Here is a 16,412-nt window from a genome sequence, read left to right as displayed (position 1 = left end):
ATGCATAGTGCTGTGTGTGAGCCCTCAGCCCAAATGAGATGCAACAAGTAGGACATAAGACCAAGATTTGTTGGCCAATAAAAATCTGTATAGCCTTTTATAGCCTATATACCCCCATATCGGGTATACAACGTAGCCTAACAATATCTCTCATAAGCATGTTCTTTTTCTTTTGTGCACACACTGCTTTTCTTTCCACCCCGTCTCAGTCTTGTTGTTGACAGGGGGGGGGGGGGGGGGGGGGGTCGCCACTGGGAACAATAAGTGGTCCAAGCAGTGCTGATGTCAGCACCCTGGACAGCTCCCCTCTTATTGCCTCATGTTTATCCTGCATGCAGAAAGCACAACCAACCCTGAGATCACAACTAAAGCGTGTCTCTATTAAAGGGATATTTCACTATCAAATCAAATAAACAAACATAAAAAAAAAAGAATATAAAATAAATGAAAAAAGTCATGGAAAATATCGCTTTAATATCACACTCTCGCCCAAAAATCGTCGCTACTCACCTTGTTTGGTGGCATGGTGGTGGGCATGGTGCTCTTTCTCCTCTTTAGTTTTTTTTCCGCTCATGGAACAGGCTGCTGTTGGCTGCTATGATGGATCGATCAAACTTTAAGGCGAGAGATGATCCCGTGAATTAAGAGGCCGGTTCTTCTACTTTCTCATTGTGTCCACACTGTCCGTTTTAATGATGTGGAAAGCTCTCCTTCCTTTGCTCTCACACTCTCACTGTCTGTCTGTCTGTCTGTCTGTCTGTCTGTCTGTCTGTCTCGACAAGCCTTAAGCTCAGGGCACACCGGTGACCGTAGCGCGTGTCTAGAGCAAAACTATCTGTTGTTGGAGGAGCGCTCCTCCGAAACATGTAGGGTGGGAGGAGGGGATAGAGAGAGAGAGAGAGAGAGAGAGAGAGAGAGAGAGAGAGAGAGAGAGAGAGAGAGAGAGAGAGCGAGAGAGAGTGAGTGAGAGAGTCTCTCTCACACACACACACACACACACACAAACAAACGCACGCGCGCGCACACCCCACACACACACACACACACACACACACACACACACACACACACACACACACACACACACACACACACACACACACACACACACACACACACGCACACACACACACTGGTGCAAAATAACTGAGTATATTTACTCAAGTACTGTACTTTTCATTAAAAGGTATTTTTACTTTACTGAAGTATTTCCAATTTTCGGTTCTTGTACTTCTACTCCACTACATCTCAGAGGCAAATATTGTACTTTTACTCCACAACAATTATTTAAAACTTAGTTACTTTGTAGATTTTGATTATTATTCCAAAACCTAACCACTTCAGCCATTTGAAAATAGCAGATCTACAAGCTCATTCTAGATCTGCTATTTTCTAAAGATTTTATACATTTTATAGTACATTTGAAAAATTCTGCATAATGAGTATACTTTCTACTTTTCGTACTTTAAGTACATTGATACCAATACTTTTGTACTTTTACTCAAGTAAATTTTGAATTCAGACTTTAACTTGTAATAGAGTATTTCTACATTGCGGTATTGATACTTTTACTTAAGTAAAAATGTGAATACTTTTTCCACCACTGCGCGCGCGCGTACACACACGCACACACACACACACACACACACACACACACACACACACACACACACACACACACACACACACACACACACACACTCTGGCCCAAGCAGAACAATTAAGTGAACGGATACACATTTTTCATTAATATTAATGTTATTAAATATTTTCAAAGGCAAGATTAACTAAAATAATTGTCTCATTCTCTAGGGATGCTGACTTAACTGCATGGTTACTTAATTCACGTGTTGAAAGCGATAGTTGCTGCAGGCACATCTAGTCCTAATGCACACTCAGCAAACCTAATGCAAAGTGGCTAATCAGTATATTGATCAATCAATCAATTTAAGTTTAAGCGAAACATGTCTATGCCTCCAGACATTGCAGTAGCACACTGAAAAACTTGTCTTACAGTTGTAGGCCTAGTAAAACGCACTAATGTAGTCTAAAATGTATTTTAGGCGATAGCCAGTGCTCCAAATTTCAGAAACGCAGATTAATGTTATTGCATCACATCTGAGCTGACTATACTTAAAATGTCACCATTTCCTAAAAAGCATATAGGCCTCAGATTACAGACCACTAATCATGTTTTATTGCTTGTTTTATTGCCAGGAAGTAGCCTATTTTATGTCTCTCATTGGATACTGCTATTTAGTAGCCTATTTAGAATGTCTTAATCAGTGACATGAAGAGACAAAGTTGTTGAGATTTGTTTTTAATTTTTATCATTATTTTACCTTGTTTTGTGTGACAGAATCCCTCTTGTTTTCTTATCTGCTTTGGGCCCCTTATTTAATATTCTTCTTGCAAACGTTCCACTTTGCCTTGCTGATCTCATTTGTTCTGTTCCACTCTCATTAGGCAGTCTTTTCTGCTGCTTTTGGCCATGTCTCGCTGTACTGGGATTAGCTTTGTCCTTTAAATTGGCTATTTACCGAGACATTTTTCATGCTTTATTCGATAGAAAGAGAGGGGATGACATGACAGATATCTATTGAACAAAGTATGTGGTGATAGGTCTGACTGTCTGTGCCTCTGTTGTACACATACTGTTGGGTTCATGAGTACATGAGTCCTATACTTTAACTAAGATTTAATTCATTGTAAAGGAATAGTTCACCCAAAAAAAATGACTTATTTTCTATTAATTACACACCCCATGAAGCCTTGAATTCATGGATTTTATTTGGTTTTTGACACATTCCTGAGCCAATAATTTGATGACCAGGTGTAATTCCGGTTGGAGACTCAAAGAGACTCCTTTGAGTCTCCTACCGGATACATTAGCATCTTTCCACCGGTAATCAAATTATTGGCTTAGGAATTACAAAAAATGAAAAAAAAAACATGAATTCAATGCTTCATGGGGTGTGTAATTGATATAAAATAAGTATTTTTTGGGGTGAACTACTCCTTTAACTTGGCTCATTGAGAGAAAGCCTGATTAGGGTTCAGAGTGTCATTTCCTCACAGTCAAGACAGTTCTTGTCCAGCGTTGGGCAGTAACAAATTAAAAATAATATATTACTGTAATATTATTACTTTTCCCAGTAACGAGTAAAGTAAGGTATTATTCTGCCAAAACAGTAATATAATACCATATTACTCGGTCAAAAAAGGCCTCGTTACTTGTTACTAATGACGAGCGTAATTCTTTTTTGCTCATTCATTCATTTAATTCATGTACTCTCTCTCCGTCTCTCGTAGAGGCAAGTTGTCGCATTGTGCGAAAATAGAGCAGATCTACAAGCTATCAACCTACGTCAACAGAGATGCTTCTTAGCTTGCAGATCAGTTCTTTTTAGCCCGCAGCCCGCGCACAGTTATGACGTAGCGCATGACCCGTATGCGACCGCCGACTCGTTTATTTCTCCGCCTTTTTGGGCGGTGTAGCCGCCCCTATAAGTGGGGTTGGGACACCTCATTAGTACACCCTTCGCTGTACTGTGATTGGCTCATAATTAGTACACCCCTAGCATTAGTACACCCCTAGCTGTACTGTGATTGGCTGACTCTATTGGCTGACTCTATTCAGCACTGTGATTGGCTAGCGAGACACATGATGAAACTAATAACATATAAATAGGACTATGCACTTAAAAAAAAAACACTTTTTTTTTCGAGAGAAAAAATATCAATTTTTTTTTTAAGTGAGCTTCCATCACTGTGATGACCACTGTGATGACCACACCGCCCACTTCACACTGGGTGTGATTTTTTTAACTTCAAAAAGCTCTCAAACTTCTATTTTGAGGCACGGAATTTACTTGAGATAAGATATCGTTCAGATAGAATTTAGTTGTTTAACTTCATATATGTGGTCAATTAATCATGACAGAGCCTATTTAAAAATAAAAATTCAGAGAACCGGCAGGGGCAGGCATAGTGGAGCGGTTAAATGCTTTTTTCTGGCAGAATCTTTCAGTTGATGATACAAGCGTGAAAATTGGCATGAGCAGTCTCCATGGGTCACTTGACAAGAACATTGTCTGAGCCATTTGTAATTTCAAGATGGCGGCCATTTTTCAAGATGGGCGACACCTTAAGTATCATTCATAGTCGGACGTAAGGATACGTAACTAGCGCCAGCGCTCCTTGCGTCGTCGTTTTTGTCTCCCCCTCCGTCACTTACGGCTCCAGGATTTCCGTCCATGCAGTCAACATTCACCGTCAGGCCGACGTACGTTCGTTTGTACGTTGGCTGTAGTACCAGTGGAACCCGTTGGCAGTATAAGGAAAAAAAGTTTTCCTCGGGCCCTCTTTCTCCAAAAAAAGACCCACGTTGGTTGGTGGAAGTACTTGAGTAAATGTACTTAAGTATAGACCCGTCGATGCACGGTCTGTGACAATATATAGCATATATAGCACAGTGCAGTAGGGGTCGAAACTCACGTTTTGTAGACAACCATTGTTTTTGTCTAGTTTGTGGACTAGTTTGTGTCTTTTATTGCGTTGTTTTGGCTAGATGCTACAATGGTAGCTTCATGTTGTTAGCTGCGCTGATGCCAGCAGCTGGCTGTGTTGCCAGGTTTTGTGAGAGAAATAAGCAACCAGGTCTATGAAAACAAGCCCAAAAGAATCGACTAGGATATAGCAGATCTACAATATATGTTTGAGAATCACTGGTTTAAATAATAATTGGCCCAAATAAGCAACTACACTTTAGAAACAAGCCCAAATAAAACCGCAACCACCAATACAAAATTGCTTGTTTGTTTACAAGCAACTTTACAGAAAAATAAGCCCAAAGTCGCTTATAATAAGTAGACATGGCAACATTATGGGTACGGCGGTACATACTAGTGGCCATCTAGTGGATGATAGGTGTATTACGCCTGTACACTTTAAAATAAATAAAATAACCCCTAAATAACGTGAGCGACTATGCATGCGTCCGTAAAGAACGGACGGAATCCCTCACCCCCTGACGCACGTTTTAGACCCATCTAGGGACTATGAACAGGCCTTTAGTGGGCAGTTAAGTGATATGATGGTTTATTTGGTGATGCAAGCATGAAAATTGGCATGAATACTCTCTGTGGGTCACTTGACAATAGGCCACCCACAGCTACTTGACATTTCAAGATGGCGGCCATTTTTCAAGATGGCCAACACTTTAGTGGAGCAATTAAGTTATATAATGGTTTATTTGGTGATACAAGCATGAAAATTGGCATGAGCAGTCTCTGTGGGTCACTTGACAATAGGCCACCCACAGCTACTTGAAATTTCAAGATGGCGGCCATTTTTTCAAGATGGCCACCACCTTAGTGGAGCAGTTAAGCTTAATCAAATCATTTGGTTGGTGATACAAGCATGAAAATTGCCATGAGCCGTCTCAAAAGGTCATTTGACAAGAAACCGCCCACAGCCACTTGAAATTTCAAGATGACTGCCGTCCGCCATGTGGATCTTTAAATGATACCTTTTCTCATATAAATGTATTGGGTTCCTCAAAAAGCTCTGTCAAGAGAGGTTGTTTTACTGTGTTTTGTCTGACTCCTCGCCCACGACCTGTCCAGTTTGGTAAAACCTGTCAGGAGTTGCCTCCCACTGGCATAGCTCTCAGGGTTCACTGAGGTACACAAGCTCCCTTACCACGACAAGGTAACAGTCACAAGGGAGGATATATATATATATATATATATATATATATATATATATATATATATATATATATATATATATATATATATATATATGCTGAACGGACAGTGCTCCAAAATTATAATTGAGCAATGGCTAATACTGAATGGCAGTAGCCACGGAACCATGACAAACTATACTAAGGAACTAAACTGAAAATGTGCTTCACTGTTACATATGGCAGTGGAAGGCAGTGGAAGCAATGTTACAAAGAAACAACTGAAAATTACACACTAATAGACTGGCGACAAAGTAAAACATGATGCGCCGATGTGGCGAGGGGAAGCCGAGCCATAGGCCTACACTTGAAAACACAGAGGACAACGTGGAAAAACTCTGGCAAAATAAACATGCAAATAGGTTCTAGCAGGGGCAACTACATAGGCATGTGCAACTGAGTCCATATCTGAAGCACTTACACCTTCCAGTACATGCCTTGGTGCACCCACATTTGGTCAACTCCCAACAACTCTCCGCAATAGGTGGAAGTGGAGTCCAGAAGACTTTCCACTTCTCGTCCTGTTCCACCCATCCCCAGATGGGCTTGGCATTTGTGGATGTCGCTTCAATGCCGACGTTTGGCATGCTCTTTGAGTGCTGCTTGAGTTGGCGGGATCAAGTCATATTGTCTTTGCTTTCTGGCAAAGAGATCAAGCCTGGCCTCGTTCAGAGTTGTGACATCGCTGGACCTGTCATACATTAGATCTTCTTGGCCTCTTGACATGGATATCTTTGGTATCTGCGGTGTCTTCAGCAGATGTGACACGCATTGTATCCGAATAAAGCAACCTATTTTCGGCATGACCCTTTCAGAAGTCCCCCTGCGTCACTGGTCTGGTGGTCGGGCAAACAAACTGCTGATGAGGAGAGGAAACAGTGTTCCTCTCCTCTCGTCTCCTCTCCTCTCCTCTTCTCTCCTCTCCTCTTCTCTCCTCTATATCATTGGTTCTCAAAGTCCGGGGACCCCCAGGGGTCCTTGAGGGAGTTCCAGGGGGTCCCCAGCTAAATGATAGATTAGGCACCAAATGGACCCTTATGGGTCTATAACTCAGAGAGTGTACAAATAGAACCAAATGGACCCGTTAGGGTCCATTTGTACACTCTCAGAGTTAAATTGACATAGATTTTACAATATAAATTGCGGTCCAAGTGATAGAAATGCCATTAAATGGGGGTCTGTAGCCCTATGCATGTCAAACTGGGGGTCCTTGAAATTAAAATGGTTGAGAATCACTGCTAGAGCAGTAAACAATCTTCTCTTATGGGGGTCCCTGGCATATCTTTTGAAATGGGGGTCCGCAGGCTAGTGTCAATTTGGGGGTCTTTGACATGAAAAAGTTTGAGAACCACTGTTCTATATATCTCCTCTCCTCTCTCCTCCCCCCTTGCACTTTGGCTAATTAATATTGACTGGTGTAAGAGGTTGAAAAGGTTAAGAAATGTTCAAAAAGTTTACTTTATTGTTTCAGTTTTTGAGAGGCTGCAGCCAGTGTGTGCAGTTCAGATTGATGTTGTTCCTGTAAGGATAACTATTGTTCCAATTCCAAATATGGAATTTGTAGCAGCAAAATACTTAAAAAGATAAAGACTGTTGACTGTTTTCTATTGTTCCATTAAATTGGATTCAGTTCTAAAAGGCTAAAAACTGTACACGTCTTTTCTTTTGCGGGGGGCGCGGGGAAAGTAATATAAAGTAATATGTAATATATTACTCTTGATTCCAAGTAATAAGTAATATAATATTATTACTTTTCAAAGGAGTAATAAGTAATAAGTCACATATTACTCTCCTAAGTAATATAGCCCAACACTGATCTAATGTCGAAGAAAGTTCTATGAAATTAATTCAAACCACTATTTACACTTTAGCCTACATTTATTTATTTTTGCTCCCAATTCATTCCCCCCTCCATATATATATATAGTCCCTGTCACTGCTGACCCCTACATGGCCTTTAGGGAACGTTGTGTAGAGACAACCACGTCTTCTCTGATACACATGATGATGCCAGCACTTTCCACCATGACAGTGAGTAGTTTCACTGGGAGGATGAGTCGAATGCTGAGGCACACGCTGTCCTCCCCAGTTCCACTTATTCCTGCTGTTGACCAACCTGTTGGAGTTTCTAGTGCAACGACAGAGAACACCTTCTCATGCAGCCACTCGCAAATATGGACAATTGTGATGGAGCACCTGGCCAAGTCGGAGCAACAACTTTACCCTTGTGCCATCTGGACACCCATCCTGACCTGTTCTGATGTCTCCTCTCCTCTCCTGTAAATCAAAGTGTTTTTCTTTAGTTATTTTCTTCTTCTTTTTTTACCACTGAATAGCCAGTGGTGGAAGAAGTACTGAGATATTTTAGGATATTGTAGGAGACTCAAAGTTGACACTTTGTGTCTGCTACCGGAGCCGCCGCCGGTCATCAAATTATTGGCTTAGGAATGCGACAAAAATAAAAACAACTCCATGAATTCAAGGCTTCATGGGGTGTGTAATCGATAGAAGAAAAGTCATTTTGGGGGTGAACTATCCCTTTAACACTGAGGAATGCGCTCAGACTTGTATGAGGCATTTCTGACATCAGCTGTTGTTTGGCTTTGCGGTGCCAAACGGTACAGTAAATATACCAGCAGAGCCTCGCACAGCTCGTCATCTGTGACGGGTCTTCCTTAGGGCATTACTGTTCTGAGACCAGCTGCTCTACGGGAGAACAAAAAGTACCACTTATAACCAGTGCTGTCCCCTGTGAGAACAGTTGATAGAACATGTTCTCGGTACGATAGAATTCCAACCAGGGGCCTGTATTTGGACCCTGTGCACTTGTAAGTCACTTTGTATGAAAACATCTGCATCTGCATAAAATGAAACTCATGTCACCCACAGAGGGGGCATACGGAGGCTATTTTCAGTCAGAAAACATCAGCGTATGTTATTCTCTGTGTGTGTGTGTGTGTGTGTGTGTGTGTGTGTGTGTGTGTGTGTGTGTGTGTGTGTGTGTGTGTGTGTGTGTGTGTGTGTGTGTGTGTGTGTGTGTGTGTGTGTGTGTGTGTGTGTGTGTGTGTGTGAGTGTGTGTGTGTGTGTGCGTGTGCGTGAGCTGTACCACTAGCCCGTGAGCTGATCTCAGGTCTGCAGTCCATCAACCGGGGCTGAAAAGGATAATGACCGTATGAGTCACACACGAGCAGGCGAAACACCTGTGCACACAATAAAATGTTTTGTTAAGTGAAATTACATTGTACAAATGTAACCAAATTGGCCTATAGAAATTGATTTTGCTGTGCACCTGCATTCTTTTTTTTTTGTAGGCAGCCCTCCCCTCACTACAACGATTATGTTTTCATTGTTTTAACATTACAGGGTGGCTCAACAGAAGAGAGACATAATGGATTTGTTTGTTTGTTTGTTTTTGTTGTTGTTTTTTGCATATCTTTCCCAGTGTGCACTCGTACATCGATCAGATGTTGGCAAAGTAGACACACGTCCTCATAATAAAGCTAGGGATGAACATTATATTTACCCATTTTGCACTCTAAATGAATAGCACCAAAGCCCTGTGCATGAATCTAAGTTTATAGAAGATTCCTCCACGGGAATATACTGTACATTATGTTTACTGTATGTGGCTACCGAGAAGTGCATTGTCAGCACACCTCCATCTCTGAGCATGCAGCTGCAGTTTTTACCAAGTAAGCACAAAACTTTGACCATGTAAGTAAAAGTGGACCAGGCGACTAAAGATAGCAGTTTGTTCCTGACGACTCATCCCACAATGCAACACACACGTCCGATGTACCTCAAAGAGAATATTTAAGGACATGTTAGCTGTGTTGAAAAATGGGAGGATGCTCAACTGCTCACCTGAAGTGTTTCTGGTAATTGCTATGATGCAGAGTAGTAGCACAGTGAAGAAGATGGAGGTGTTTTAGATCAGACCAATTAATAATAACACTTTAGATTACTTATTCAAAACTTAACTTTGTTAATCCCCTGAGTGTAAATGTGGTTGTTGTCAGTAGCAAACCAACCAAAAGCCACACACTGTGATGCAACAAAATAGGCAGTAAATTACATACTAGTATGTAAAAGTCAAGACAACTGTAGGTTTGTTCTTCAAGAGGTGTACCTTGGTTAACGTCTCCGTTTTGATTCTAGTATTGATGCTGTTTCCCTTTACTTGACCTGCCCTTTTTAAAGACTGTTCCCTTGAAAAAGAAGATTGTTGCAAGTCTGTTTGTTATCACAAACACTACACTGGTGACCTCAGTGCTCTTGGACGATTCCTCTCTGAATGAAGTGGCAGCATGGATCAAGTTAAGACTCGGTTCATTCTGTGGGATATCAGCGCTGATGTCAAAAAATGGCCTACTAATAAACATCGAGGAACATATCATTTCTATAATATCTTTTTCCATTTTCCTGCACTGATACACATGGGATGTACATGTCTGTCTTCTTTTTCATTCTACTAATATACATCATCACTTCACTCAGCAGCTCCACTGTGGTGATGGTGGTGAAATTGCTCAAAGATCCCCCAGCCTGTGACAATTACACTACATTAAAGACATGGAAACATTTTGGGTTTCATTAAGTGAGTGGGTTGAGAGTTGATTCCAATAGACCTATAATTGTCTTATTGCAATTGCGGATCAAGGGAGCCTCTTGATAGTTCCTGGAAGTTGGCAGCAAACAATAGCAGCACAGTACAGTTTTACGCCTTTAATTACGGGGTCTCCCATTTTTGTCTATACTCTAAGCAAAAAATGACAAAATGGGGGCTTGTTTTGTTAAAGCAATTGGGTTGACAGAATGGGGGCTTGTTTTGTTAAAGCAATTGGGTTGACAAAATGGGGGCTCGTCGTTTTTGAACGGACTAGTTAGTGACCATTTGGCCTAGACTGGGCATGCTAGAATTTCAGTTGGAACTTTCTTGGTGAGTATCAAGAGGGGTATACTGTATTTGTCACAGTAACCCTAAACCTGTGTGGCATGTTCCGCTAATGCAATGAAAAAATAAGCCTTGGGATCCCCCACGAGGAAATGGCTAATGTTGCTCGGGAAAGGGGAGTCTGGAGCTCTCTGCTGGAACTGTTGCCCCCGTGACCCGATTCCGGATAAGCGGTTGAAGATGGATGGATGGATGGATGGAAGGTTAAAGTACAGGTGAGACATACTCCCTGAACCTAAAAAGTAGCAATGGGAAATGTGCAGAATTGGGGTATAATAGGAAAATATAAAGTGAGTTGAGGTAAGGTATAATATAAATCAAGCACACTTATCTATGTACAACAGTGCAACAGTGTGAATGCAGTTTTAGCATTTTTGTTTTCCCTTGGATTATGACGCATGTATACTGTATGTGGCTACCGAGAAGTGCATTTTCAGCGCACCTCCATCTCTGAGCATGCAGCTGCAGTTTGTACCAAGTAAGCACAAAGAGAGTTTCTGCCATTTAGCGCTTTCTTCAAAACACACATTTTGCTACTACTCCTACAGATTTTGTGCAAAAGTTGGTACACATCGCTGGAGTCATGTAAGTGGCCATATTTACAAAAAAATAAGAAAGCTATTGAAGCTTCTTTGCCAATGAGCCATGGTTAAAGGAACATTGTTGTATGTTTGTTTCTGCTAACTACACTTGTGAACCTGACGCTCCTGGACAATTCAGTTACTCTCTGATTTGCTGAAATTGTCTCCCTTTTGGGAGCGATAGGCTGCTGCATGGTTCGTCCAAGCTGAGACTGAGTTTGCACTGAGGAATATCGCCACAGATTATTCAAAATGGCCAGGGAGCTGAGCTTGTTTCTCATCCCCAGAACATGACAAATACACTCAATTTGAGACATTGTCTCTTGGAGATGTTTGGGTTAACTGAATCTGAGCACAACCAAAATGGTCTGCCTGCGGTCTTGGTGAGACTAAACCATCTGAATGAATGGACCACAAGCTAGCACTTTTGGGTTCATCCTCAGTGAACTGTTCTTACAACTGCCAGTCAGCCATTGGCTAATGTGTCCATTACAGACCTTTGTGTGCTCAGACAGACTGCCTCCTCCAGGCACTACTTTATGATCATCATGTGGCTGCCCTGTGAGCACCTTTTGTGCAGAATTGGCTTGACTTTTTTCTAGTCAATAGACCCCAGCATGTCAGGATACGTATAGGCAATCTCACCTCTTCAACCATCACCCTGAACACTGGTCTCCCGCCAGGTTGTGTCCTGAGTCCTCTCCTCTCCTCCCTCTTCACTTTCGACCGCGCACTTTCGGTGACACGCTCCACCTCCACCCCATCGATGAGGATAGGAGCATGCTGCCCTCTTCTGCTCCGTCTCAAGTCCACGACCAGCTCTTTTGTCTTTATATGGTGTTAAGGGCGGGGTTGTTTTCAACACACCGCCTCACCTGGTGTTGTACCTCCTCCATATAGGAACATTCATTGTTGTCTTTGATGAGGCCAATCACTGTAGTGTCGTCTGCAAACTTGATAATAATGGTTTGGGCCATGTACAGGTGACCAGCTTCAAATTTCTCGGGGTCCATATATCAGAAGATCTTTCCTGGACCCTAAATGCATCCTCCCTGATAAAGAAGGGTCACCAGGATATCTTTTTCTTGAGGAGATTGAGGATGCACACCTCACTGTACATACGCTGACTTTTTTTAATTGTTTATTTATTTGTACCTATGGTGCTACTAACGGGGTCATACCTATGCATTCTGTCGCTCGTGTCACGTACTGGTGTGGTGAGGACCCAAAAGCAGGACAGCTAGGCATGTAGTGATCAAAACCCATGGTTGGGTGTTTTAATAAACAGTAGATGAACAGAAAATCACAAATACAAACTAACTAATGCAGTGACACCAAACAATGACTCGACAAATAAAAGACTGACAAGACTAATTACACATGAGGGGTGATTACAAATCAGATACAGCTGGGGCAAACAGAAACATAGAACCAAGAATACTAGACCAGGGAACAAAACATAGACATACAAGACCTAGACAAGACAGGCAAAGTCTGTGACTGAGACAGCTCCTTTTGCATTGGAATGATGCCATCAAGAACATTTCGCTGTACACTTGTGTTCAATGACAACATAAAAATCATCCATCCAAGAGACATACGTTTTGCGAATGAGCGCAAAGACAAAATGAAACGACTGCACATACGTCTCTGCATGAGTTGCTCGCAGTGTGTGAATTCTGAAAGGCAGAGCAAGATACAGTATGTTACAAATCTTGGAAAAAGCCTACAGTGGATCCATACTACAGTATGTACGCTTGTTCCTAGAAGATAAACTGACACTGGATAAGGCCATTCTTGCCAATCAAGTGGATTCGGCCATGCACAACAGTGAAGTCCCGGTGCAGGAACAGGATATTCTGCGAGAAAAAAACATTCCAAAAGCGCAGGTATCAAAAAGGAAGGTGAAATAAAGTCTAAACATACACACAAATGGTACAGGTGGGACTCAGTTAAGCACCTGGCAAACTTGACAAAATGTCAAAATATGCACATCATGTGGAAATTACTGGGCACTTTGCAAAAGTGTGCCGCTCAGCTCAAAAAATACGAGGTGAGGGAGTCTGGTATTCCCGAGCTGACTGTGCTATTTCTTTCTGAAACACGCTGTGTCATTAGAGAGGAAATTAATGAGCACTAGAATTAGGTACTGTACATTCAAGACAATTGTACTGTAGATAGTGGATCTTCAGTTTCATTGCTGCCTGCCTGCTCATGTTTAAGAGAACAAATTCAGTGGTATACTGCTGGAACAAACATATTAATCTGGTGATGTACTCAAGACAGAGAATTCCAGTATTGACTAAACATGAACTTCATGATGGATGTTCTGCACCGGCCTTCGAGTCAGGTTCTCAGCTGCTGGGGTTGGACTTATTTGAGGCACTGGAAATGGTCATTTTGGGAAACAAAGTGATGCTCAAATAAGAACAGACAGCCAGGGAGATAATAGTTCCACCTCCTCCTGACACCACAGCTCCGCCTCTAGCTAATATGGACTGTGTGAAAAATGCTGTACATAAAGTCAAAGTGAGAGATGGCTACTAGATGGGCAACATCACTGAGAAGACTGACCCGACGTGTCCCCCTGGGTGTTGCCAATCATTATGACTCAGCTCAGGGAGTCCAACAAGGCTGTATAGTGAGTGATTGCTACCCCATTCCACACATAATACACAGTGGTGGAAAAGGTACTCACAGTTTTTACTTAAGTAAAAGTAGCAATACTGCAATAGGCCTATAGAAATAAGTAAAAGTCCAGAATTCAAAAGTAAGAGTAAAGTAATGAGTAAAAGTATGAAAGTATTAGGATCAAAATATACTTAACGTACCAAAAGTAAAAGTACTCATTATGCAAAAATGTCCCAATTCAAGTTCTAAAAATGAATGAAACTCCTTGCAAACGCTTTCCATCGGGCTCTTCTGCACGAGGACAGCAGAGATCTGACTGCTTTCATTGTTAAGCAGATCATTCAGGTTCAAGTGAGTTTGCTAAAGGCTATTATCAGTACCCTCAAAATTTCAGAAGATGTTGTCCATGGTACTGCGAGTACTACTGTACCTGGATTGAAACTGATCATGAAACATTCCTGAAAGCCCCACTCTACAGGCTACATCTGAATACAGAGAAATCTAAATTCTACCAGGAGAAGCTGACTTATCTGGGCCACACCATAAGTTTGGATGGTTTGCTGCCTGAATGACAACCACATTGCAGCTATTCTTGCGTCTCCCAGGTCCCTCCTTGGCCTGATCATACAGAATTTGAATACCAATAGTTCATACAGAACTAAACTGTTTAGAGATGTGCTACATGACACTGCATTCTCAAATCAAACAACTTCAGTATTGCATATTGGGCCTAATGAATTAATGAACTGTGAAGAATTTTCCTGGCCTTCCAATCAGTAGTTTCAGTACAGTCTGTGATCTGTCATGGCCCAATGGATATCTCTATGATGTCCCCATGTGTGTCGTCTGACCGCACGTTGATACTGGCACAAATTGGGTGCCATTGGTTGACAAATGAATGGAGGTGACTCCATTCATTTGTCAAAATGAGCAGCAGTTTAAACACTTCAGCCCTTTTCGGCTAATTAAAAGAGCCGATCAACAAGCTGACAACTCATCATGACACATGAGCTTGCAGATCTATTTCCATAAATATGTTGACAAAATCTCTTATGAGGATCGCTCAAAATATTTTCAAATGGCGGTCCACTGCCAATACATACTGTATAAATTTGAGGGTCATTGACATGAAAACGTTTGAGAACCACTGCATTATAGCCTACATGGGACATTCAGCAGCTCCCTGCCTGAAGCTCAGATGCCCATTACCTTCCCTGGCCAACTGGGGATTCCCTCTTGGCTGAGCGGTAGCGGTTTGGTTTCCCAAGTTTCAGATTCTGGGTGTTACAGTCGGATGGCAACTTGAACAAGTGATGGGCCAATAAGTCAGCACAGGGCCGCTGTTGCCAGACAGACTCTGGCCAAGGGCAAGCTGACTTGGCTGTCAGACAGCATGATTTGTCCACAGCCCCTCCCTCCTGTAACTCAGACCATGAATACACACGCATAGACTTGGGTGATGCATATTGTTTACTGTTAGTTCTCAATGTCTTGAAAATGTTCCAACTCTGTCTGTCTGTCTGTCCTTCCCTCTTTCTATCTGCAGTACTATGTACAGTATAGTATCTATCTATCTATCTACAGTATCTATCTATCTATCTATCTATCTATCTATCTATCTATCTATCTATCTATCTATCTATCTATCTATCTATCTATCTATCTATCTATCTATCTATCTATCTATCTATCTATCTATCTATCTATCTACAGTGGTAGTACCTTGATAATGTCAGGGGTAGTACCCCTCTGGTGCCCCTGTGGTACCACCTATTTTTGTGGTACCACTTTTTTCTATGTGGTGCCACTAGACGGCGGTAGAGAGCAACTAATGGCGGTAGAGACACACAGGCATGTTGTGTCTATTTGAGACAGGGCTGCTTTCAGTCAACAGATAGAAGCTGCAATTGAAGCTGAATTTGTTGAGAAGTGAAACAAATAATTGTATTGGTTATATTATCAAGATGTATTTTGGTAAATTGCAAAACAACTTATGTCATAAAGGTTGTAGCCTACACAATAAAGTCCTCATTATTAGTGGCATTTTGACACTCCTAAAACACTGAGGATTTTACTGTGTACACTGAGGCCTATACGGTAGGCTATCATATGATACACAGGCTAACAGTCTTTGTTTTTCATGGAGATCCTCATCTTGTTCTGCAGATGGTTGATATGAAATCTTTCTCTATCTGGTGTTTGGGTCAGGATATTCATTGTTACCTAATAATCATGTATAGGTTGTGAAGACTCCAGCCACGTCTGTCTTCTCAGAATTGCAATGGATTTCATTGAAATGAAAGGACTCGGGAAAGAGGAGAGATGCTAAGCAGAATATATACCTAATATAGTTATACAAATGAACGCTCTTATGTGGAGTTATCCGACCTATATCCAACGTAAACTCCATATATGGAGATAGCTTACATCAGTAAGATGTCACGAGCATCCAGCCAAGCACTATATAAATGGTGAACTCAATATTTCAACGTCCAA

General features: G+C 41.6%; 1 protein-coding gene across 1 annotated transcript in view; it reads right to left on the bottom strand.

The window, feature by feature from the left end:
• rabep1 (rabaptin, RAB GTPase binding effector protein 1) overlaps window positions 1-16,412 on the bottom strand; it is a 332,504-nt gene that overhangs the window by 13,879 nt on the left and 302,213 nt on the right. The window lies entirely within an intron of this gene.

This window comes from Gymnoscopelus braueri, assembly GCF_963280865.1.
Source record: "Gymnoscopelus braueri genome assembly, chromosome: 8".
Lineage (NCBI taxonomy): Eukaryota > Metazoa > Chordata > Actinopteri > Myctophiformes > Myctophidae > Gymnoscopelus > Gymnoscopelus braueri.
This window is presented reverse-complemented; position numbering and strand designations above follow the sequence as displayed.